Consider the following 26,516-nt stretch of genomic DNA (forward strand, 5'->3'; position numbering starts at 1 on the left):
TCAAGGCATGTGATGTCAAATCTGAGGCCAGGGCTATAACCTTAACATTTCAAACTCAGGAGACATGTTGGTTGTTTTGACTATCAACTTCTGTATTTCAGAAGCCCCTCTGTTTTACCCAATATGTCTTCCAGTGCATTAAATTTTGTGTGCTTTCAAATAAAAGTAGATTAATGAGAATACTTAAATCCTCACTACTGCCCAGTGATCCTGAAATTTAAAAGCAGAATCTATTGAATCTGCTAAGACTTAGTTCACTTTCTTCTTTTTACAAACAGGAGAGGAGAAAAAATGAGTTATCCATGCATTTTTCCATATTTAAACAAAAATGAACCCAGTGAAAGACCGAGGCATCTGTAATTCACTGGACATTTTTCTACTTTGCGGTTAATAAAAGAATTCGTATAGGGACAACGTGACACAAGGTTTTCTTTGCGTAACATAAAACAGGGAGTAAAGAGATATGACTGAGAGAAATCAGGGCTGCTATCTCTCAACATGTATTTAGAGAATTGCAGCCTCTGTAGTTTAAAGCAACCATTTCCATATTGAGGACAAAAATTACTCTCTGAAAGCGTTTCATGGGTCAAAGAGATGAAAATGGCTCCATCAGGGGCAAGGAAGTGGTTACAAATCCACTGCAAAAGTTGAGGGCATGTTGGAATGAGGAAAGATTAAAATAGGTCTCCAATGAAATATGGCTATATTTCATATTTATCTCCAGCAGAGGTTGTGGAGTGATACAGACATCTATGTATTGTTTCTGTGTCTCCCTCAGGTTTACTGTAGATGAGTCACTGAATACTCTACATGCATAAACATATTCCAGACAGTGCTTTAGATATAGATTTTCCCATTGTTATTTTTCAGTTCCTGCTGGTGTTACCTTTATATGGTGCCAGCCCTTTTCTCACTGTGCTCCCAGGAATTAAATTGGTGCCATCAGATTTCCTTATTTCACAGAAAGGAAGAGCTGTCTTTAGTAACATTTCTATCATTTCACCACACCTCCCCATCACCACATCCCTACAGGTACAAACATGAATATAAACAGCATATACAATTACCCTATCCATTTGGGGTATTTTTTCCACTATAGCAGTGCCTGGAGATACCAGTCAGGAACGATGTCCTTTAGAGCTGCGACCTATGAGAATACAGTCCTCAGCCCTAAAGTCCTTGGTATTAACCCAATAAGATATACAAGGCACAGACAAGAAATTAAAGAGAAACAAAACCACAAGCACTTACTCATTGCTAGCATGCAGATAAAAAGGGATTTGTAAAAATCCTTTTTCTGCCTCTTTCAGCCTAAACAATTACTGGGTTTTTCACCCTTACTGAGAACAACCCTAAGCGCTTATAATACTGGTTGATCTCAGAAGCTTAAGTTAGGAACATTTTGGAGAAGAAAAAATGCCATCAGAGACAGTATTAAAAGGGAAAGACACTGCTTTGATAATGTCTAAGAACAAAGAGACAAAAGCTTTGATAGCTCTCTATAGCAGGGTTCTCCATTTAAGCAGGGGAAAGGTTGGTACTCACTGGATAGTGAATTATCACCTCTCAGGTGATGACTACAATCAAAGAAATAAACCTTTGGTATTTTATTTGGAAACAATAGTATTTGTAGCTAAGCTATCACTATTCTAAGAGGGGAAATGAGGGGGAAACCAAGATGTACAAAACATTTTTGCTGCTTACTTGGAAACGGTGTGCTGCACTAGCAAATAACTATTGCAGCTACTGGCAGAATTGCAAATACTTGCAGAAGTAGATTTGCAAGACAGATTACATATGGAACTGGCTGTCCCTGCTGTTATCCAATTCACTCTATTGCTTCTTTTATATATCCTTGAATGCTTTCTAAAAATCATGAGCTCTCATCCAATATGTTGTTTAAAGATCACGTTTGGGGAGCCTGGTTCTTTGCATCACCGCATCAGTTTTGCAAGACCCCTGTGTAAGGTCGCTTGAAACAGATTGAAAGCCAGGCAGGTCGGCTGGTTGAGGCTTCAGCACTTAAATCCCGTTAATTCTTTCAACAGCCACAGGGAGGCCAGCGCGCTTGCTATGGGCGCTGGTACAACCTTACACACACAACCTGTCCAGCTTCAACAGGTCCACATCAGCAATGCTTTCTGGCGTGCTAAGCACACACCAAGCACCCTTGTCCAACCACAGTGCAAGCTGCCTTAGGTAAGACAACCCAAAGCTGAAGCTACTATCCTGTTAATACTTAAACACTACAAAATAAGGACCTACACTGCAGCACACTAAACATGGGATTCTTATATTACTGTAAGCTTTGCATGGAGCTGCTAGGAACTTGGAAAGCATGCTACAGATTTTGTACCACAGAACTTTTCTGAAAGAGAAAAGAGCCCTCACTGAAATAACTTAAAGTCCAGGAGAAGCTCATTCAGATTAAAAAAGAAGCAAGAAAGAGGGAAGAGAAATGGAATAATAAACCGAAACAGCAGGTATGCTGAATCATCTTCCTGGTTAGGGAGACTTCAAGGCTGTAGCATAAAGGATGAGAATCTCAGCCACGCATTACAACTCAAAGCCAGCACAAAACAGCCGGCGAACTCTGAGGAGACAGCTCTGGTCTGTTGACACTGATTTTTCAGAGTACTGAGTACCTGCATCTCCGTCTAATTTGCACTAATGAATACTGCAAAGAAGCCTGTACTGGGAGGCTCAGTGACCATTCATTCAGTTCTCTGCCCTTCCAGTCGTATCAACTGGTCTGCCTGTAGCAGCATTGTAGGGCTCAGCAGAGCCTGAGCCTGTGATTCTCTGCAGGCCACTGAGAACTGGGGGCACAGCTGAGGGAGGTCCTCCGGCCCCAAGAGTGTGAGATGGTCCTCAGGAACATACTGCTGGGCTTCAGGCTGGCTTAACATTGGAGCTGAGCCCATAGTCTTCTTGAGCACATCAGCCCTGAATAACATCCTTCACATGCGTTTCTGCTGTACTTGTTAGGGAGGGAAGGGTGTACCTAAAAGTAAACCGTCCTGACAGGACAGCTTGTGCGGCTGTGGAACTGCCAAATCTCTGTTTCAGGCTACTGCTTCTGCACAGCTTCAAACACTCTTTTAATGGGCAACTTGTGAGACAACCATCTACAGACAGCCTCAGACTGTACAGATTCATTGAATGAACACCATACTGAGTCAATACCCCGGTTGTTTACCTTGAGAAGATGAAAATCAGATGAAACTCCTGAGGTTTTTGGCAGGTGGAACCATTTTTCTCCACAAGGAATGGATGCAGTGGGTTTGAATATGTATTCCTGAAATACAACAAAGGTGCTCAATTACTTTGGGAAAGTCAGTATCAATTTCTAAACTTCTATTGAGATACCATAAATAATGCTCTGCAAGCTTATTAATTTAATAGCTCTGATATTCATTCTGCTTCATCATGTGTTTCCTAGGCTTTTATTCATTTTGATTTGTTTTTTCCTCCTCAAATATTATTTTAAATAGCTTTCATGAGATTTCTGCATAATAAGTGTACCCTTTTGTTCTTTCTCAAGGAAGCTCAGCAAAAGCATAACAAATAGAGCTGATAAAAGGATACATGAAACACATACCAAAATCCAGGAGGTTTATTCTGATATCAGCACCATTTAACTTCAAGCCAAGACATACATCTCATCGGGCAGCACTTTAACCAAGCTATTGGGAAATGGATTCAGGCCAGCATCAGAGCCCAGCAAGTAGTGGAATTCTGTTTTTACCCTCATCAACCCTTCCTGACTGGAAGCGTGCGATAGACTAATGTGTTATTTAGACATCCAGCTCAGAGAGGTAAGAGGGCCATTTTATGGCTTCCAACTTTGCTGGGTGAGCTAGAATTAAAATTAGCTGTTATGAAGAAAATAGAATTCATAAGCATCATGGTAGAGCCTAAAATAAATTATGACATTGGTGCTCACACATATTTTGGAGACTGAATGTGACTGAACAATTATCTTTAATTAAGGGGGGGCCGGGGTCATTGCATTAATTATGTCCATCACAGCTAGTTAACAATATTGATTAACAAGATAAGAAGAAGAAGAAGCCATTCATCCCTGAATGGGGTTTTTACAGATTGCATAGTGAATTCCTACAATGTATTTCAAAAGGAAAAGAACAGGATTGGAGGTGCCGTAATTCCAACAAAGCAAGATTTCAAAAAGGCTATTCTGAAAAACATTCCCGAATCAATCTGGTTTTGTTAATATGGAATAATTATTGAGCTACATAAACATACAAGAGCATTCCATAAGTGTGCCTGACATAGACAGGGAAAACACTCTTTGATCCTTGAAGCAAAGGGATTCCAGGCCCAAACTTTGCAGGGCTGAAGACAAAGACAAATTAAAATCTGACTGACTGCAAGTGATTACAAAGAATGCAGATTTGCCACAAGGAGCCCTGACCTAACAAGGAAATGGTTGTCTAAGAAGGGCTCAGTGTAATTCCTGTTTTAACTCAAAAACAGTTGCGGAATCAAATTATGCATTATTTTGTCTTTGAGATATTATAAAAGAGAAACAGAGACATACATACGTTCCCTCTCCCTCGCACACACACACACTCTTTCTCCTCCACGTGTTTTACAATAGACAAGTTTTCCATCTGTGAGATGGCCTATTATTTTCAAAACAAAAGTCAGGTTTTTACCTGCTTTTTTCTTTTCCTGCTTTTTGTCTTGATTTGTTTTTTTTTGTGTGTTTTAATGTATCCTCTCACAACATAGTGACTGATCCCCAAGTTTGGTAGCAAGCAACCAAGTGGGTATCAAACATACGTGGTGCTTCTGAAGCCCCAGAGCCAAGCTGCAAATTGGAAATGCACTCCTGGTTACCCCATCCACAAAAGGGATCCTTGATGTGCAATTCCACTCATCATCCCTCTTAAGCCATTATCAGGCAGCTGAAATGAGACAACAATGAGCGAGCATGTGCCTGATTGTTAGCATGTCAGACATACGTTATTAAAAACAGTAGGGGCAAGGAGAAAGATGAAGGGGAAGGCATTTGCCTCTTTGCTCAGATGTTGGAAAGCTTATTTGGGAAGAAAGGAGTTCTAGGACACACTGACATAGATATAAGCACTTGATGCAATGAAGGCATCCAAACCTTCTCTGTGTATTTTGGATAATGAAGTTTTCAAGAATTGTCTACTTTATATTAAAGGGACACGCATGCTAAGCTCATCTGACTTAGAAACATGCTCTCTCACCTGGGAAAATTGTTCCTATATTCCATTATTGCTTTTTTTTTTTTTGTTGCTGTTTTGAGCCGAGGAACTATCCCACAATTAACACAAAAGCAAACTTATCCTGACCTTGTCTATAAAGTACAAGTTATTGGTTATGCTCAGAATCACCTTCTTATATTCACTACTTTAAAAAAGGAATGCAAAACATGATAGTTTTTAGGATATAAAGCAATCACCGGTTGGTAATAACAATATTTAAACTATTCTCTTAATGCAAACATTTAAGAAGCAAAAATAAAGCTGTAGTTGGGCTAATAATTATAACTACTATCCTCATTTAGTAAAGAATTAGACTCTCTCACAACACATGCTTCAGATCAGAAATATAATAAAACAAATGTTAATGGGGAAAAAACCCTCTCTATTGGAAATGTGCAACATTTTGTTTATTTCCTTCCCATAATATGTTTGCTTTGATAGACTAATATAGGTTATTTAGGGAAGTTTATGCTAGCAAACATAGAAGTGTTTTACGCGTTCCAATCCTAACCATTCTCTGATTTTATGATTCTATATAAATGTAAAATAGAAAATCACGTGACCAAGAGAGAGATGTGCAACCTTCAGAAAAAGTAATTGTTTTATATGGAATCTCAGAACCTGCAGAAAAAAAACCCTGTCAAAAGTTTATCCTGCTGTGTACCCAGAAATGCTGCAAGTCAAGGCTTGACGGTAAATTTCCCAACATACCAATTCCTTACTATAAATGTAAACTCTAAAACAAATTTCAGTGAAATACAGTTGTCGACATGTTGGACTGCACACTTGCTGCAAACGCTAACAGTGAAATGATACTGCTTTAGCATCGGTGCTCTTGACATGGCGCTGACAAAGTCTGCAGATGCCTCTGACCAGAGCATTTGAGAAGTTTCCAGAAGAGATGCTCACTAGGGATGCTGCATGATAAAGATGAATGTACAAATGAGAGTGTATCTAAATTGAATAGCAATGCTATTAAGCTCACAACATGGGTATTTTTATATCCAGCTGTATGTGAATCAAATGCGCTCTACATGAAAATACATCATCACATACCTTTACCATGTTAAAAAGCAGTTTCGCCAGTGAAGAACTGTGATCAGAGAAACAGTGATCTCTGTGGCCACTCCTGAGTGCATCAGATGAGACTTAGAGAGAACATCGTGAGGGCTGTGGATGCAGATGAGAAAGGGAAAACATTGCCAGAACCTTGGGAACTTCTGGAATAATTCTAGGAGTTAATTGCAAAACTTAATTAAACCATGCTATTGTTTATGGATCTTAATGCTTTCAACATTACAAAGCACAAAGCAAAACTTTCTTCTCTTATGTTTTTTGCTAAGCACAGAAAACACAGTTTCTAACTAGATTACTCAAATGCCACAAGATATAAACTACAGCGTAACCACAGTGTTCTTAAATTCACAGTAGATCCCCCTTCTTTGAATTTCCAGGGGCTGAATAGTCCAGTGTTGACTTTTGCGGTTGAAATCCGCAATGTGTCTCCCTTTTTATTTGCTTATTTCTCCCCCTTTGCAATGTCTTTGAAAGAGTCTTTCTCTACTAAACCCCCACATTCTCGTAGCTACCAAGTTTTTCCTGCTTCTGTCAACTGAAAGAAGCTTTGAACAGGGTCAAGAATAATTACATCAAGCTTCTTAATGTTATCACTATTTATACTTATCAAGGGTCAGCAGGCTTTGTAAGAGACTTCTAAAAGCATCATATTCTAGCCATACAGCACAGGTAATTCTATTTCTGCCCACATTCCAGCTGTCCCACGGAAAGTTTGGTATATAGAAATCAGTGGAATTTCTTCCTTTAGATCAATTTAACAAGGACCATGATTTTGACCCGAAAGTAGTGGCTCAGTAAGCGCCTCTGCACCCAAAAAAGGCTATGACTTCAGTTTTAGTTGCAGATATGAAGGAACCCACAAGCTGTGAGGAAGTCCTTAAGCTTTGTTATCACAAGTGCACAGAAGTCAGCACATTCCCATACCAAGGGGCAGGTCTGTGCCTCTGTGAATATGTAGTTTAAGATGCAAAGAGGAATTAGAAGCAAACCAAAAAATGGCATATTAAATAAATTGTGTAGCATGCCAACCCTGCTACCTGTCTCATGATACTTCTTCATAGATTAAGCAATAAGCGTCTACTTATCTGCAGTTGCCAGGCTCTGCAGTTTCCAGTTATCAGGTCCTCTGTTTCTTCTGCCTCTCCTTCATGCTCCTGCAAAGTCCCTCTCGTGTTTCTTGGTGACTGTAGCATTTCACAAGCGACACAGATGACAAACTACAAACTGCACTGCTCTGCACTCATTCTAATCACTTTCTAAGTAGAATAACAGCACTGGATTGTACCAATACCTATACACTAAAGCAGTTTGCTATATTTGCTTCTGACATGCTGTTTGGCTGTTTACTTCCCTTTCATTTGATTGCAGGTGTAGGAGTTAGCTGCCTTCAGCTAGGCACCTCCAATTCAAAGCAAGTCACTATTACTTCAATGTCCACTTCTGAAGTGAAAAAGTGGTTACATGGAGAAAGATGAACTAATATGGAGGTCAATGGAGTCAGCTTGCAAAGCTGCACATCTTATCTTCAACAGGTCTCAGATGTAGGACCATGCTGGTGCTACCTGATGTAGCAGGATGACAAGAGAATTTTCTTGGGAAACTGAGATGCACTGAGCTATCAGGACTCCCAGCTTCTTTCTAGTACCAGGAAAAACAGAAGCTTTGTGAATGCTGCCACAGCTTTAAAGGATGTGACTGTCGGCAACCAGGTAATCAAGGCTGACCCACATACTTACATAGGAACCTGGGATACTGGCTGAGAACTATCCCAAAACAGCACATCTTTTGGGGGCTCTGAGGAGCACAGAAGCAGGTCTCCTAATTCTTTGCACTATATTTTCCCTGAGGAAAATAAGGGATTATAGTGTTCTGAAATGTGGCCATAAAGGTGGGCACCCTTTACCTAGGAACTGGCTGTAAATGTAATGATATCCAGGGCGATGTTCCTTCACGTTTAATGAAGTCAGGTTTTACTGCTGAAGTTAAAGTCATGGGTGTACAACTATCTTTGCCAGTGCATCTGAGCCAATTGCCATGGGCAGCAACTCAAGGAATCACATTTATATCACATTAGAATACAGACATTGTTTGTGGGAGGTAATGACCAGGTTTAAAAGAAGATTCACATGATTTATTCTCCTAGCTCTTCCAAGAAGGCAAAAGCTCAATGTACCAAGAGTCTTTAAAGGAGCTGCAGTTTGTCACTGTTCATCAGCAGCATGACAGAACCCAGCAAATTGGCAAGAATGACAGCACATTCTGATTGTAATATTTAGATAATGCATACTGCTTTGCAGAGAAATTGGTAAATATATTTTTGATTAGACAGAGCAGACGGAGCCTAAGTAATTTTTAACTTTCTAAATACTAATCAGGACAGTTTCTGTATTTTCATAAACACATTGGTTGCATTTTTCTCTGTTTACAGCTGTGTTTATTCTTCTGCACAGAACACTTTCCGAAGCAACGCTGCTTTCCTGCCTGCTTTACATAGATGAACAGGGTACCTGTGTAACGAGGTCGATTCACAGTAAAGCCACGACCCTTGTTGTCAACACAGTGAAGACAAACACGATCTTAGAGCTCTACTTCCAAAAATCCTCACCAGTATTGTGCAGCAATGAGGAACAGAATGACCCTCATTTGCCCTTCTGCACCTTGGGTTAGATCAGACATTGAAGCCAAAATAAAGGCAGGGCACTCCATACCCAGTTAGGGCATTTAGTCCCTCAAATGCCCATTTGCATTCACCCCAAGAAGATTATACTCCATATGTCGTGGCTCATAATTACATTAGCAATTGCCAAAAGGGAAATGAGAAAACACATGTGCTTAAGAGATACATATTTATGTCACATATTTTGCATGTTACAGCTAGAGTCTGCTATAAAGCCACCAAATTGGTTATTAGCTCTGGCTTTTTCCTACCATGCTGAGAGGGAAGAGACACATTAAGGATCTTCCTCGTCCCAAAATATCCTTAATCCAAATGGTACTAACAAGGAAGACTGTGAAGATCAAAGTGCCAGCTTGCTCTGAGGCAGAGAAGTCAAATACTTTTTACATGTGATCATCTCTTTAAAGTACCTTTACAAGATTCCCTCATCTGCTTTGGACAGTTGCAAGGCTTGCTTCCTCCTCACAAACCCACAGTGAACACCAGTAACTTCAACATCTATCTCTGGGTGTTCGACACTCTGAGGATATGCAGATGAGTTTCAAGGCACCAAGTTACTTCAAGAATTTAAATTGAAAAATACAAGAAATAACTTGGAATTTAAGAGGAAAGTATGATAAACTGTGAATTTTGATCATCCTTGTTGCTCAGTCAGAAAAGCATCAGCCATGTGAGATGTAAACAGCGCTTCTTCAGCAATGCTATTTCCTCTGTGAAACAAAACAAACCCATTTGAAAAGGTTATCAGAGCGTTATTTAAGTATTACCAGTACCACAGGCCAACACTACCACATAGAAGTCATGTAGTTTAGAAGAACAATGATCTAAAAGTGCTGATGGAGGGCTCACAAGGCAGCAAATTTAAGTCACACAGAGCTGGTCAATAACTGTGATTTCTCAGTACAAAAACTTGTGCCAATGTCAAGACACTTTGGGCAGAAGAACAGATGAGCTTTTACTGAGATGCACATCCCCACAGTGGCAATGCTTATTATTCTGTGATTAAAGCTATTCTTCAGTTACACAGTAGTATCTTCGACGAAGACCTGCAAAAGCTTTTTAGGACTTTAAGACTCCTTGAAATCGAAACGGCTTCTACATGTTCAGGTGGATTCAGGTATCCCTAAGCCCTGAAAAACAGCTGCTAGGGACTTGACAGGCATGATTAAACGCAGTAGAATTGTTCTGACCATAAATGATGCCTTGCTAAAAAAGTGAAGCCTGAGAGAGATTTGTTCAGAAAAAAAGAGAAGTAAAAAAAGGAGAAAGGGCAATTAAATAATGGACTAAACCAACAGGAGTAGGACTGTGACTAACAGTCACAGGGACTAAGCTAGTGAGAAGTATTACATGTGAAAGGATTCTCATAGAAATGCTTCAAACCTGCTTCTTAAGCAGGCAGTATTATCAATAGTCCTAAATGATAAGCGTGAATCACTGTCTTTCCTCTTTTGTATCTCCTGGTGCCTGCACTGAGTTAGGTGTGGACAGTTTCTCCTGTCCCGAGTGAAATTACTCCACATGTGATATTGTTTCCTATCCTTAGATCAAATTTGTGAACTTGAGCTGGCATTTTCAAAGAAATCCAAGTATAAACTTCCAATTCCTCATGGAATTTTTCATGGAAATTTCAGCATATGATATTTTCAAACCACTGGGTATACTCAAATCCACTTTAAAAGACAGAGAGAGGAAAAAAAGGCAGCAGTGTTCTTATTTCCTCATTATTTCTACAAGAAATAATCTTTCCCAGCATTGATTCCATACCCTGTGCCAGATTTAACAATGAAGACCGAACAGAGTTTCTTTTAGAGCTGATTTCGAGAAAGCAAAATCACCCATATAAACAAACCAAAAGCCTAAAGTACGTAAGAGAACTAAAATCACCCTAATTCTGCTTTCAGAGATAAAGTCTTTTTGTGTGTGTATGAGCACAAAGCTTGTTTTGTCGTTTGTTTCTCATTAGTACTAAAAGAACACGAAACTTTAAATCGCAGCTACACACAAAAATTACAACCAATGTGGGACTCGTATTCTGGATGATGTTTTAACTTCAGAAATAAGAAATAAGTAGGTTTTACAGAGAGGAAGATTCCATATGTACTGAATATGATGTATTTGTTGCTATATTTTCATTTTTCCCCTTCTGCTTTCATGAAATAGTAGTAATTTCATAATATAGGCATAACAGATTTTCAATAACATCTTCTCCTGCCTGAAAAACCTAAAGTCACGGTAAATATTGACATTCATCACCATCTTGCATGTCTCTAGTAGAGAGAAGGACAGTCAACAGTTGACGTGACTGTGATGTTGAGAAGAGTAAATTGTAAAACTAAATACCCACTGAATCGGAAGACAGGGAGATGGGAAAGGATAACAGCTCTGTGCAAATAAGGAAAATCTCATCATCTCTGTGGTCATGGCTAATATTCTAGGGTTTACTGGTTTTGGGGGGGGGTGTTGTTTGGGGGTTTGGTTGTTTGTTTTGGTTTTTGTTTGTTTGGGGTTTTAATCTTTGATTTATTTTCCTTAAGGTATCAAAGGAAAACTTATTTTAGGTAGTTTAACTTGAGCTTTAACAAAGTTTCAGAAGTTTAGCTTTCCTGTCTATTTACCAAAGAAATGTTTTCCACTTCAGCAGCAGATTAATCTAATTAAATTAATTTAATCCATTCTATATCCCTAAGGTACAAAAGAACCACATTTTCATTTATTTATGGGTTATTTTTCCCTAGATTCTGAAACTAGTGGCAAAAAATTGTAGTGGAATTGATTTTGAAGACGCATTTGATTTATGTTACCCCTTGCAGCAAAACCATCCCCTTCCCATGATTAAGGCTGCTAACCTGATACCTCACATCTGCAAGGGAAAGTGGTTCATTTTTTCCCTTTGTAAGGGAAAATGTTGTTTCCAGCAATTTCTCAGGTTTACATAATGAGATTCTAAAAAAAAAAAAAAAAGAAAACAAACAGAAAAACCAAAAATCCCCCAACCTCCCCCCCCAAAAAAAAACAGACCCCAAAACAAAAAATTAATACTGTCATGAATACTTTCCTTTTGAGGACTCACAAATATTTTGATGCCTTTCCCTGTCTAAAAGTTCCTAATGTACTACAACCAAATGAATACTGGTAAGAATTTTCTGTTACTTTTAGGAAAAAAAACCAAAATATGGCCTGAGTTACAATTTGAAACTGGGTTAACATCCTGCTATTATACATACTACTGCTCTGATTATTGACATGTGGCTCACTTGGATGTCCCACTGCTTTTCCTCATATCATTTAGATAATGCTATCTCCTCAGTTTGCTTCTTTTGCCACAGATTGCCTGTAGAGAAGTGTGAAGCCAATTTAGATGTTAGATTACCCTCAAATCATCATTAAAAAGATATCAAAATGTAGTGTTAAAATGTGCAGAGCTATTCTTTTCAATTTTTCTAGCTAAGGCCACTGCTTAAACTAAAACCAGAAAATCTCTCTTCACTTGTGTGTTGCTATTTGCAGGTCTCCCAGAAAGTGCTATCTTTATGTTTCAACTAATCCAGGATTAACTGAATAAACAAATAACGGCTTGAATTCTTTGTTACATCAATTCCAACTTGAGGTAATCTCAACAAGCACAATTGTTTAAATCCTCACAAAATTCTCTCCAATAATCAGCATAAAAGCGGGCATCCATTTTGTGCTTATTACCGTTTGGGTGATGCTATATAAAAGAAATCTTGGCTTTTTCTATAGAAAGTGATGGTTTGCATGGCCCTTGCTCATGGTACAACAGATTGGTGGAACTTAACTAATGCCTCTAGACGTGGAAACTCAAGTTCTTGCTTTGCTGACTCCTACCATCTATCTAATACTTCTATGGAATGAAGAAAAATTTCCCATTCACTCGCAACTGTTTTCACTTTGGGCATACTGCGTATCTTAGATTTCAGCTATAAACAATAGAGTTACAGCCACATTATAATTCATGCGCAAAATATTTGCATTTTTCATAAATATGCTTTAAGTTTCATCTTGTGCACTTCAGTCTGGAGAGTATCTATATTCTCTAGATTTCATTTTAAGTGGAAAATATACACAGTTCCATTTTTATACCGCAGCGCTGTCTGCCCACACCAACATTCATGCTCAGATCAGCTGAAGTAATTTGTCAATACCCATCAAGTCCGTTTTTTGTAGTTCATTTATTTTTAAAGGAATAGAATGGCTTCTTCTTTTTTCCAAATGGTTCTTGAGATGTATTCTTTAGAAAGTACCAATCTTATCTTTCAAACCCACAAATGATTTTACAGTAGACCTTATTTGATTAAAAAGTAGAAAAATGATTCTTACATGAAATTAAATATTACATAGTTCCATGGAATAAAAACCCACCTTTGTTGAAAAATACTGCACTTGGGTTACATCCTCACTTCTAGCCAACTTTCTTCTCAACATGAACACTGATCGCAATTCACTTCAGATATCCTGAAATGGAAAGTAACAACACAAAGATAATGTTCAGATCCCATTGGAGTTAATGACAGTTTATAGCAATGCTAAAGTTAAGAAAACCTTTAATTTGAAGCAATGACTGCATTATTTTTCTGTCTTTTCAAAACATGACATTTGATGATACTGATTTGGCAACAGAAATGCTGTTGCATCTGTAAATTATAAAATAATCCTTACTTTTAGAGGAATATAAGCTAAAATACCAAAAAACCACAAAGCATCCTTTAAAGTTGCCATATTTTTATGAATAGTCACTGCTAACAAGCATTCCTTCAACTATAAATTGACAGTGGCAACATAGAGATGAAATTGCCTTTTTCATCCAAATCATCCTTTATAAATCTGTGAATTTAAAGGAAATACATAGTTGTTATTTTTTTTATGCAGACAAATATACCTCATTCAAGTTATTTGTTGATTCGCAGATGTACCTCACTTATACTACCCTGCATCGTTACTAATCTATCGTACATTTGGCAAAGGCTCTCCTTTATCAACTTTCTTGTCCAGCTGCCAAAGAGATAAGCAAATGAAATTCCTTTAATTTCACTGGAGCATAACTCCTGTGCCTGTTGGAAAGACCCACAGCAGCATTCAGATGTGTGAACATTAAACAAAGATGCCAAATACATTTTGTGCTGTTGACAAGAAACAAATTAGAAACAGGAGTCCAGAGGTGTGAACAGGTGAGCTTTGTACTTTAGCAATAGTTTTTCCTAGAAGAAATTGTATATATAAAGTATATATTCTACAGTTTTAACCAAAATCTCTGAACAACTTCCCTCAGCTGTATATGGAAGAGATTCTACATTTCTAAGAGTGGTCCAGCCCTTTTTATTCAGTTGGAGGGAGCTCCAAAGAACCCAAGAGGATCAAGTGGTTATTCATTCATGAGAAATATGCAGGATCAGGGCTTCCTTGAGAAGCAACGCTTACTCAAAGCTTTAACACATTTGCAGAATATCAGTCCAGGGAAGTAGGAAGAGAGCCCTATTTTACTTTAAAAAGGGTATAAGAAGATGTATGTGCGCATACTTAATTTCATGCCATTGGCTCTTTCATTGACTTTCTCACAACAAATAGATGTTACCCGAGTGAAAAAAGTTGTCCAAATAATTCAGTAGTGAGCATATTGCTTCCTTCACTAAGCTTCCAAGGGAAAACAATACCCATTTCCCTGGGGTAACCACCTTGCCAGATTTCTCCCCTTGGCGTGCCAAGGAAGGGAAGATGTGGAGCAGAGCTGAATCGAAGTTGTGGCAAGCGTACCGGCATGCCAGTGAGGTGGCCTTGGGATCCTGTCCTTTCTAACAGATTTGTGGTTTTGGATTAGAAACTCTGCAGAGGTGATGTTGGGGCAGCTCAGCCTGGAGAAGAGAAGGCTGCGTGGAGACCTCATAGCAGCTTCCAGTATCTGAAGGGGGGCTATAGGGATGCTGGGGAGGGACTCTTCATTAGGGACTGTAGTGACAGGACAAGGGGTAACGGGTTCAAACTTAAACAGGAAGAAGTTCTTTACTGTGAGGGTGGTGAGGCACTGGAATGGGTTGCCCAGGGAAGCTGTGAATGCTCCATCCCTGGCGGTGTTCAAGGCCAGGTTGGACAGAGCCTTGGGTGACATGGATTAGTGTGAGGTGTCCCTGCCCATGGCAGAGGGGTTGGAACCGGATGATCTTCAGGTCCTTCCCAACCCTGACTATTCTAGGATTCTATGTTCCTGCCAGAGCCACTTTTCAGGAAGTAATTTTGTTATCATTTCTCTCCCTGTCTACAATAAAGTAAGATAAGGGGAAGGACCCAATACAAACGGTCATCTCCGTTTTCTGCAGTCTCAGGATTATGCCTAATCAGTATTGTCAGTCTAAGGCACACACAAATACTGAGACTGCCTTAAACTGAAACACGCTACACAAAAGTCCATGACAAGAATTTTGGTTTTCTTGCCTTTAGTTTGATTTTACACTTTCAAGTCTTCTGGAAACAGAAGTTTCTTCAAACAAAAGCTAAGACTCCACTTAACAATTGGACTCAGAAACATGGCTTTAAAGGGGTAAAAAAATCCCTGCTAAATGCGTATCACAGGAGTGGCAGTAGGTATAATTCTTGTGCCGTAGTATTTCTAAATGAATATTCCAGAAAGAAAGATGTCATGTATTTATTTCAACATTTCCAGGAAGCTACCTTCACACAGCACATTTAAACTTGTTTCTAGAAGCAGTAAAAGCTTTCAGTCCACTGAGTGATATTTCCAAAACGGAGGATGCAAAACACAAAGGACATGGGAGTTTATGTTCTTATTCCCATACCTGAACTAGTGAAGATCATTATACGTATTTATTGGGTTTACCAAACAATACTTTCAGTTTACATACACCTGCCACCTGCTTTTGAACATCTTAACTAGGGCTTTTTCCAGCTGACCATGAATCCTGTCCAGGATGATACCCACTCTAGCTGAAATACGGAGGCATGTGGTGATAGTAGTCACTGCACGCTACTACAGCCAGCAAAATCAGCCACGAGAAGCAGCTATCCTCCACCCTAACTGTGCTCCAGCATAATAGTGACTGGAAAGCAGGAGTGCTGGGCATGCTGCTGCCTGGAGGAGGTAATACTCCTGTGTATCCTTAGAAGCTTCCTTTCATCATGGTGCAGAAGCAACAATGTTCTACAGTCAGACATTTGTTCTTTTAAACCACTGTTTTTTTAGTTACTGTTTGAGACAAGCCCACCAAAAGGGCAGTAAGTACTGAAATAGCAGCAGACCCTTCTGGATGAGGATCACAGGTAGGTAAGCAAAGACTATCTTAACCTGATGCAAGAGCACAGGATAGACTCGCTATCACAAGAGCTTCTCCTGCTATAGAGCCAGCACTTTTTCTGTAACAGCCTTCAATATCATATTGCTATTTAGAGAAGAATAGGGTTTGAATTATTAAAAAATTTAAGAAAGATAATTAAAGCATATTTTTGTTGTACTTTCTTATGTAAATTAACTAAGAGATCATCACAACAGGACGTGTTACTACCTAAAGTGCACAGAGCCTAAAGAATACATTCTGAAAAGCTGTAGACAGGTACACTAAGGAAGGGATGGGGCAGTGGTTATTACTTGGTGCTAGTGCACTGGTATTTAAAGGCTTATTTACATAGCATCACAGTAAAGCAACCTCAAAGTGACCCCAGTTCATAACTGTACCATTTCAAGAGTGCTTTACATTCCCAGAGCTAACCAGTGAAAAAGGTGTGTAGTGCAAATGAGAACTGAAGCCCACAGTTCTTCAGTATTATGGCTTCACATTTCTTGTTCCTTCTATTTTTGAGATACAATATGTAGTATTATAGATAGCTACACCTGCATATTACAAGCAATTACTGGGCAAAGTGCTTCTCTTTGACAAAGTCATTGGCAAAACTTACAACATCATCAGAGCAAACAAGCTGAGATCAGATCACTGTGTACATGGTGAAAGTGAAGCGTGCTGTAAAAGAAAAGGTGGAAACCACATTAATTTCTATCATGTGCTCTTAAAAAAAAAGAGCACAACTCAGAGATTCGTATTAATATAGTGAAACCTGCCTTCCCTTTAAAGAACATATTAAAATCTTTACACTTCAATCTTTGGCACTAAAATTTGGTCAAACACATATCTCAGCTACAATCCTTACTTAGTCCAATGTCATGGACTCCCTAAGGCTTATTGTCATGTTACTGAAACATGCACATTACCCAGAACCTTACAGCACCTTCTGCACCAGTCCATTGACTGCAAGGAAGCTGCCACGACACAAACTACATGTGCCCTTATCTGAGGGCTTTTACTGTTCCTGAGCAGCCTAAGATTGTTGCCTGACCCTGCTGCCCCAGGGGAAGACATCTCGCAGCATCAGAGTGTAGTTTTTCAGTCTCTACAGATCTTATTTAAGGTATAAATTATAACTTCCCGGGGTATACTTGGTTTGTAGATGGTAAAGATGACTTTACGTCTATCTCACTGGTTTGAAAACAGTGCTTCACTCAGAAGGTTTGTAGCCCATTAAGAGTATGATTTTCCTTGTATTACCTGCTCCTGTGCAGTACTGATTTCATTTTAACACTACGATTTGAACTCCACACATACAATTAGCTTCTATCAAGAATGAAAGCTCTTTCGCTCAAGGTCAAATTGTACAAAGCCTAGGAAGCAGGATGAACCAACGATTTCAGACCAAGTAAAACTACCCAAAGCACTATTGCTTCAGACTTTTTTCCTTATTCTAAGAAGTCTCATTTAAGCCAGTCTAGAAATGAACACATTAAAAAAACTAAACCCCAAACCAGATCGTTTTTCTTCTATTAATGTTAGCACTCCACACATACCAAAATTCAGTTTTAGCCAAATTAAGAACAGCTATCTACAGAGACAATGAGAAAATATAATGAAGCACTGTTTCAGAACTTCACCAAAGAGCTGTCTGTTAGTTCAGGAAAATGAAACAGGAGTGAAGTAAGTAATGTGGCATAAAGCACCCTAAGAGAATATTGAGGGGATTTTTTAGTTTTTTTTTAACGTTCACTAAAACAAAAGTTCAGGTATACCCATACCTGTAGTGACAGCAGACCTCTGGCTTATTCAGTTTGTCAGCTAGTCACCCATCTAGAGAAGTAAAGATGGCTTTCAATGGAAAAGTGTCTTTTCATTTGTTACTCTAGAAACCACTAAGTTAATAAACCATGACAATGGTTCTAGAAAACATTCACTTAAGTATACATCATCCTACAGTGTTTAAATTCTCCTGAATGAATTGTGTGCCATCTCCACTTTTAATGTTTGTCATATATCACATCTTACCTGTGGCCCAGCAAGCTGAAAGGCTTGATCACCATGTGTGAGATTTGATTCTTGTAATTACATTTTAAATATGTCTGTAACCTTGATGCTATCATCCTGAGAAAGGAGAGCATTTGCATAAGATACAAATTCCTGTGGATAAATTCAGTACCTCTGTAGATTTAAAGATAGAAGGAAAAATCTTTCTAAGGCCAAGAGACATAGTTTGGAGAATTAGGTCTTCAGTAGACACAACAGGTTCAAAGGCAAATATGATGCAAGAGAGCCAAGACAAATCTGAGACAAATACAATCTGGGACTTTTCTGAATAAAGTTAAACTGAAGTTATTGGGTACCTGTGAAGTAAAGGAGATTTTAGGAGAGGTTAGTGAGGCAGCAAGGGAGAAGAGTGAGGGGGGAAAAACAGGGAGAAAAGGTAGCACGCATAGAGCAGGGATACTAGTGGGAGGAAGGAAATGGGAGATCAAAATGGACAGTAAACCCAGGTTGGAGCAGTTTTATCAAATGTCTGCCTCTTTAGCACACACTTTAAAAAAGCACCTATCTAACTCTAGATGCATTTTTGTTTCGAAGGAAAGCTTTGTAAATAAATGAAAAGTTTCTCTGAAACCAGGGAAAAAAGAATGTCATCCGTCATCCATCCTTAAGAAAGCATTTTCCTCTTGGGCATAAATGGCAGAGCAAATGCTGTAGCATCCTCTGAATTAACAGGTTTTAATTACTTCCAGTTAAGGTGGGTAGGAATGGAGAGAGGATTTTTCACTTCACTCCCCAAGTTCCCACCATCAACAGCTGGGAATTAATGACTGGAGGACACGTGAGAAAAGTTGGTTCATATGTGTTACTGAGTTCACTGAGGCACAGGCTTTCCTACACTTCTGGATATAGTTTAAACCATACAGTAATTCTGCCTATTATTATTTATGTGAACAGCACCTTTGTTTGATTCAAGTCAGTTTCAAGATTCCTTCACTTCATGTTGGCTACAGCAATGTCAGTTGTGTCCATGCCTCTTTATCCACATGTTTAAAATGATATCAATTGTCCGAATAAGCAAGATAAAGCCAAAGTACTAAATCTCCAGTCAATGGGGGTCCTACCTAGCCATGTTTTAGAGACTCACCTGCCACAACTGGAACTGAAATTCTGTTTTGTGGCAAATATCAATGTCTGTATTCATTCTGCAATGAAATAAATGCTAAATTCAAACTTAAACCTGCAAATAAAAACAGCAGGGCTGAGGCAGCATGGAATGCAGGTATTTGTCAGTGAATCATTAAATGCTGAAACTGTTTAGCACTTCTTGGTATAAGCATCCAATTTTTTGTCCTACTTGTCCTGACAGAAGGAGCCATTCATTTGATGGTACCCTTTCTTATGCTACCTCATGCAAAAAGGTGCTAGAGTTGTAGTTTCATACATTTGGGAGATTGGCTGCACAGGTAACTTGAACCCAGCTGAAGCATCCTCTCATGCTTTTTCTTTCCTGCTGGGCTAATACACTTCCCTCTGCAGCAGACTGGATCAGCAAATGCATCTGGCTGGGAAATAATCTTTTTGCAGTATTTTATTAATTTAGTTTGTTTTAAAGGAGGAAAGGGAGGCAAGTGGAGGAAAGCATCAGTGAACATTACCAGTAATGCCCCCAGAAAAAAGGTGTTTCGCTTGATTTCAAAGTGAGTATTCTCAGTTTTATAAATTACTACTCAAATATGACACTGTAACAAGTGTAAGTCTCATTCTAGTCACTGCAAACTACATATAACACCTAATCAGCTTAAGAAGTAAAAAAGCTTCAATGGAACAGAGTTATGCACTACATGAATGCAGACAACACCTTCTACCTTTGTTACTGATGAAAATCAACACCATCAATTTCCAGGGTATTAGGAGATTCCTAGCTTCTGTTTCCCTTCCCTAGTGCTTCAAAATAAACCCTGAATCCCTATAGATGAATAACTACTTAAAGATTGCAGGAAGAGATTGGAAAGCTGAATTGAAACAATCCTTATGTGCCAAAACAGAGGTCTATAATGATGCTTCAGATTTGGTTTGCAAATATCATAACAGCTCTGACAGTTTCTTCTTTCAAGCACCCTTTTAATGCATCATTTCCAAATAGTTGTTGGTTTGCCTCCTGTCTTTTGTAAGGATAAACTATCTGCAACTTCCAGAGGCAGAAAGAGTTGGGAAAACATTAAATGAGACAATCAATACTATGTTTCGAGGTTATTTTAATGTGTTATTTCATCGTTACTTTCTTCCAGCCTCGGAAGAAAGTATGGCCATAGGATAACATACATAACACATTTGTTAACTGCTTGCACCATTGTTCCGGCAAATGTCAGAGCATACAACAGAAGTATTCGATGCAGTAATGGTTGTTTTGAGATTTAAAGTAATCTAGGCAAAACAAGGATTAAGAGCTTGGAGATTTCCCCTTTTGAACACAGAAGAACATGTTAATGTATCCATGATTTTTTTCTTTTTTTTTAATTCTTATTATGGAAAGGATTTTTGAGCATCTGTTTTGCTTAGAAGGAACAGCTACAAGTGAAAACTTTAGCAGTAATTATGTGCAAGTTAAATTTATTTGAGGCATGGTGAATTTTCAACACCATACCTCCCAGGTTTCGCCATTGGCTCAAACACTGAGAAAAAGAACATATGAAAAGCTTTGCTGTTCTGTGATGCATACAATACATAAATGACATATGTCAATAAGAGTGACCTGCAAAGCCCAAAATCTATGCTCTACTTTGCCAGCTATAACATCAGTTGATTACAGCTGCATCCAAAAGCCCAAAAAGGACTGGGTTCCTGTAGGTCTATGCACAGTGTAAATTCATAGAATCATCGAATAGTTAGGGTTGGAAGGGACCTTAAGATCATCCACTTCCAACCCCCCTTCCACGGGCAGGAACACCTCACCCTAAACCATGTTTATGTGTAAACTAGGCAGTAAACCTGGCCTTGAACAACGCCAGGGATGGAGCATTCACAACCTCCCTGGGCAACCCATTCCAGTGCCTCACCACCCTAACAGTAAAGAACCTCTTCCTTATATCCAATCTAAACTTCCCCTGTTTAAGTTTTAACCCATTACCCCTTGTCCTATCACTACAGTCCCTGGTTCATAATACAAAGCACAGATTATGAAGCACAAGCTGAATTGCTCCCCAAGTCCAAATGAGTTAGTTTTTATAAAGCATTATGAAGTGTATACTTGGAGGTGGAACAGCATACCCAGAGTTAAAGTGGAAGACGTTAAGAGAATAGGACCATAGAGATGCACTGTGATTTGCCATGGGCCCTTCCAGCAGGCCTCTCTTTCTGCACAAGGTCCTCAGTGTTGTGTTCATCCCTGTTAATCACAAGTTTCCTGCTGATTCTCTGAAGTGAATCCCAACACTTTTCAGCTCTGCCTGATAGCCCTGCATCATCTTATTCTCTTGCTTGTGATTCATCACTGGGCATGCAGGCTATCAGCCAATGCATGAATTTCATGTTGTGTTTCAAGGTAAAATATTTAGGTTTTGTCTCTGTGCTTTTCCAGTGTGACAATTCCATACCATGTTGGAAAGCCAACAGCTAAGCTTTATTTCACTTTACCCTGTGAAGGAAACATAGCATGCACGTTACCCACTAGAATACACATCTGCAATAACAGCATATAATACTTCATTTAGCCCAAAATTATGGGTCCTGTTTTACTCTGTTAATGCATGCAGTGAAGATTCTGTTCTACCTATATTGAAGATAAAGAGTGCAAATATGTTTTAGTACCATACTTTCGACATATGTGTTCTTTTGTGCATTTGCTTCCTTTTACATATGCCCGAGCTGAGCTCCCTGAAAGCTGCTGGGTACTTACCCAGTCAGTCAACAAGAATGATAAAATGTGACTTCTGTGATTAACCACAAGTATGCACTATGGTTTAAATTCAGAATATTCATGATCAATCAAATCAGTAAATTATATCTGGGAAAGGCTGTTAATAAAAATATTTAAAGAGATGAACTGAAGGAAATTATGATCTGTTTGTGGTTATTCCATGAGTAGAAAAGAGGGACTAAAATCATTCAACATACTACTCCTGCCGGATTATTTGCTCTGCTCCACTGAACACCCATAAGCACATTCAACTATTAAATTAGCACTGCTAAGCTGCGCTATTTGTGCTGGCTATTTTTATACACAGCAGGCAATAATCATTGCTTAATGAGAGACTAGGCTTTAACACCAGGTGTGATTTTGTCCTTATAAGATCTATTTTTCTACTTTTCATAGTTTTCAGCCAAACCAGTTTTCATCCCCATCCGTACCACCTCTTTCTGTCTGGAGGGTGGTATGTTGAATGCCGATTCCAAGCTCAGCATGGGGCATGGTATTTGATTTACACTGATTGTCATAAATTGTAACACACAGTGTTCTGTGAAGATGTGCAATGAAAGTGTGATTTTTGTTATGTTCCTTGCATTAGAGATCACTTCTAATTTGCAGCCTCTTCTATTATTCTTCAGCTGATTCCTTTGCAAAGAAAAGCAAACCTGTGTTAAAAATGTTGATTTCTCAGAAATACACCTGTAATAATGATATGTAGGCACAGTATTTACCGTCAGAACACCACACAAGAGAAGCAAATATTTTTTCCTATTCTAATGACAAATGTTCACCATATAAAGAGCTTAATTACATACTATAAATGGCTGATGCTCTGCTTTGCTATTCAGCTATTCAACCAGAAAGAATGTTGTAAAATCTTAGAATAAGAATCAAGGAAGAAAAACCATAACTTCTGCACACTTTACAAGGGAAAACCCAGTTCTGAGAGAGTTGCAGATGGACATAAACCCCCGCTACAGGCATTTTTGGACAGAAGACAATTAAACAAACAAAACTACACAACTGTGTTTGCCAGATGTTTTTTTTAGACTTAATGAACTTAAGTACAACCAGATCAAGCAAAACCACGCATTCTTTCTCCCAACAAACAAAACACAAGCAGATCCAGCTCCTTTCATGTGAGATATTTAATCCAACCTAGAGCAAATAGAGAACTGTAAGTATTGACTTGTACAAAATCCCATTACTGAAGATAAATAAGAAGGAACTTGGGAATAGCATTTCACCTGTAGATTACAACTTTCAAAGTGGCCAAGATTAGCCATTCTGTAACATTTACATGAGCCTTAAAATAGATTTTTTTGTTAACATTTCTGAATTGAAAATCTCAGTCGGGAAGCTAAAGACTAAAGCAGGCAAATATGTGGGAATACCCTCACATTTACATAATTTCTCTTAATTTGTAGGGCACCACATGATAACTTTGACTGCAAATAGGGAACTTCAGAAATACAGAAAACAGAATTCCAAAACACGGGTGACTTGAATGTTTGAAAACACTACTCTAAAAAATCAAATACAGTTCAAACTAGCAGTTTCTGTACTTTATTTCGGTTTTCACCTTTAGCTTTTAGAGAACAGTATCAGTTGACTACTGCAAGGCAATAGGAAGGCAATAGGATGAAGAGTGTTCAGATTTTTCTATGTCCTGTCAAGCTCACAAACATCATGGAAATGCTAAAGAAAACAGAACTAGAATTTTCTGTCTGCTATGGACAAAAGGTATTTTTTTTGTTGGTGGCCTTGTTTTGTTTCTTTAAAGTGGCATTTGTTTCTATCAAAACCTCAGTAATTCTCCTGGCTTCCTGCAATCAGCTTGAGATTACTGACAACCTTAGAAACATGAGAAAACTTACAAATAGCTCTGTAATTATTTTAGCCAAAACTTCGCCAGATTGGCTAGGAGGCAGATACTAAGTGTGACTGTGGGTTTTGTGGATCTCCATGTAGCTGGGAAAATTAAAACAAAGAGAATAACCAAATCACCACTTTTAATTGTGTGCATTCTCTCAGGCCTGCACAAAGAAATGACTAAACCGAAGCAGCTCATCACCTGGTTCAGTTTGATTTATGGGGCACTTTTATATATATATATATACATACACATATATATTTTTCTGCCCAGAGAGACGTTGGAATCTCCTTTCTTAAAGGTTTTTAATGCTCAGCTAGACATAGCCACAGCTGAGCTAATCTACCTCTGGTGACAGTCCTGCATTGAGAATGTGATTGGACTTTCATAGATCTCTTCCAGCCAACACTTCTGTGATTCTATGTTATTAAATCAGTCTCATATATGCTCTCTTTTATAGGGCTGCATTATTTTTCTGTCTGAACATCCTTGTCCATACTAAGACTCCCCTTTTCATGCTTGTCAAGGCCACCCCTGTACAAACATTAAGATACTCCAAATCCTTTCACCAGCTGCGTGATCCTGGCCTGACTCAAACACAAGCACTTCCCTCAGAAATTAAGCAGAGTTAATGGCTGGACCTGTAATGATGATCACTGCTTAAATCCAACTGCCAACTCAGTCTTGCTTCTCTATTATTAATATAGTCATAGTATCAAGAGTGCATATCTGGATATCTGTGTCCCCCTGTGCATGGGATGCAGAGATGCAGTAGCAGGCGCTATACAAACACCCAACAAAAAGATGATCCTTTGACATAATTTCCCAGAAAGTCCTTGAATACAAGATTTCTTAAGAAAAAAACCCTAAAAACCAAAAAATTTTGCGTCACCTATTTCTGACAACAGTTATTTACTGAGCTGCCCTGAGCAGCAGCATTACAAAAGTTGAAGGAGGGACAAAAACCACATAAGCTTAAGGAATTTTCTCCTTTCTTAAAGACATACTCAGCAGAGAGAGAAGGGGACTGTAACAAAAGTGAGTTAATGCACAATAGCCAGGCTGTTCTGACCTTTAGAAGCTCAGAGCATTTAAAGTGTCGCAGCTGCATTGATTTCCTATGTCTACACCATACTGTATTTCTCCTACACTGCCAAACAGGAGACTGGGCTGATTCATGAGAACCACTATTTGCATGTTAGGTTTATCGGCTTTCTCTTCTACCTCTTGTCAGTAATGCTTGACAAAGATCTTTTCACAATGTATTCTCCCTATTGTGCTCTCCATGTGAAAGATTAAACAGAGCAATTATATGTACCCATACATTTACTTTGTCTGCTTCTACTACATTCTAATTTTAATGTTTTAGCTATAAGAACTGCAAAAGTGCCCTCAATTTTAAGAAAAATAACATGACTCAGTCAGTGCTGATTCGTCCTCTCTCAACATTCCTCTTGTACTGGAGAAAAGTCCTTGATTTTCTCCTTCCTGTGATAAAATATTTGTTTTCCTCATGGGAAATAATCTGCAAGTAGGCTCTTCCTTTCTTCCCTTTGTCTTTTTGCTCTTGGTCCAGTAGGACATGTTACATCATTTATAACATCAGACAGGCAGTTTCTTCCAGTATAAGAGCTGGAGAGCAACCTCGTGTAAGGCTTGGAAAATGCTGCCAAAATTAGAGGATGCAGGGAAAACTTCTTGAATCATATAAGTCTATATGTGTAACCTACTGTAGATGCTGAATGTAACATCTGAGGCAAACTGGTACTGTCTTGATTGCCCCTGTATCATACGCAACAGAGTGGGACTGGACCCAAATTGCAGGAGCTGTCAACATGGCTATGGCAATATAAACTACTCAGCACAGGGGGTGGGTGTATTAACCGCGCCTTGCAGCAGGCCAACACTGACAGAAAGCCTTTGAAGACCGTGGAATGGTGGCAGTGTGATGCCACATACACGAGCATGTCTGAAGCCATCGCTCCCAGGCACAGAGGCAGGCTGCCAGAGTAATGGAGGATTCACTGCCAACTTTACAGATTTTTTCTTACACCACCAGGCACAGGAAACATTATTCTGAGGTCTCAGCTTATATTTTCAGGTCCTTGGAGGTAGTTGTTGTCCACATGGCCAGGGGCTCTGTGACTATGGTGTAGGCTTGGTTTGCTCACTGGCTCTATAAAAGGTCTTGATTCGTCTATCTTGCCTCTCTGATTTCGTATTGCCAATAACATATGTTCAAAGCCATTAGGTCTCTGTATTTTCTCCTTAACCATTGCCAAGATGGAGGGTGTAAAACTGCCCTTTTTTTGCAAGCTTTTGTAACCCTTTCTCTGTCAGCCCAACAACTTGTTGATGGAAGTCAAGGCAAATGTTCAAACATATGTGCATTGTACTTCCTTCTTTGTAG

General features: G+C 38.9%; 1 long non-coding RNA gene across 1 annotated transcript; it reads right to left on the reverse strand.

Annotated features, from left to right (window-relative positions):
* Positions 1-12,275: 12,275 nt before the first annotated feature.
* On the reverse strand, positions 12,276-17,000 carry LOC130602761 (uncharacterized). The gene is made up of 3 exons (XR_008972973.1): positions 16,936-17,000; positions 13,396-13,488; positions 12,276-12,346 (listed from the first exon to the last, which is right to left on the reverse strand). It is a non-coding gene; the product is annotated as an uncharacterized LOC130602761 (long non-coding RNA).
* Positions 17,001-26,516: the final 9,516 nt, after the last annotated feature.

Source organism: Pezoporus wallicus, unplaced genomic scaffold, assembly GCF_028554395.1.
Source record: "Pezoporus wallicus isolate ANWC-B61680 ecotype Strahan unplaced genomic scaffold, APGP_CSIRO_Pwel_v1 contig_6814, whole genome shotgun sequence".
NCBI lineage: Eukaryota > Metazoa > Chordata > Aves > Psittaciformes > Psittacidae > Pezoporus > Pezoporus wallicus.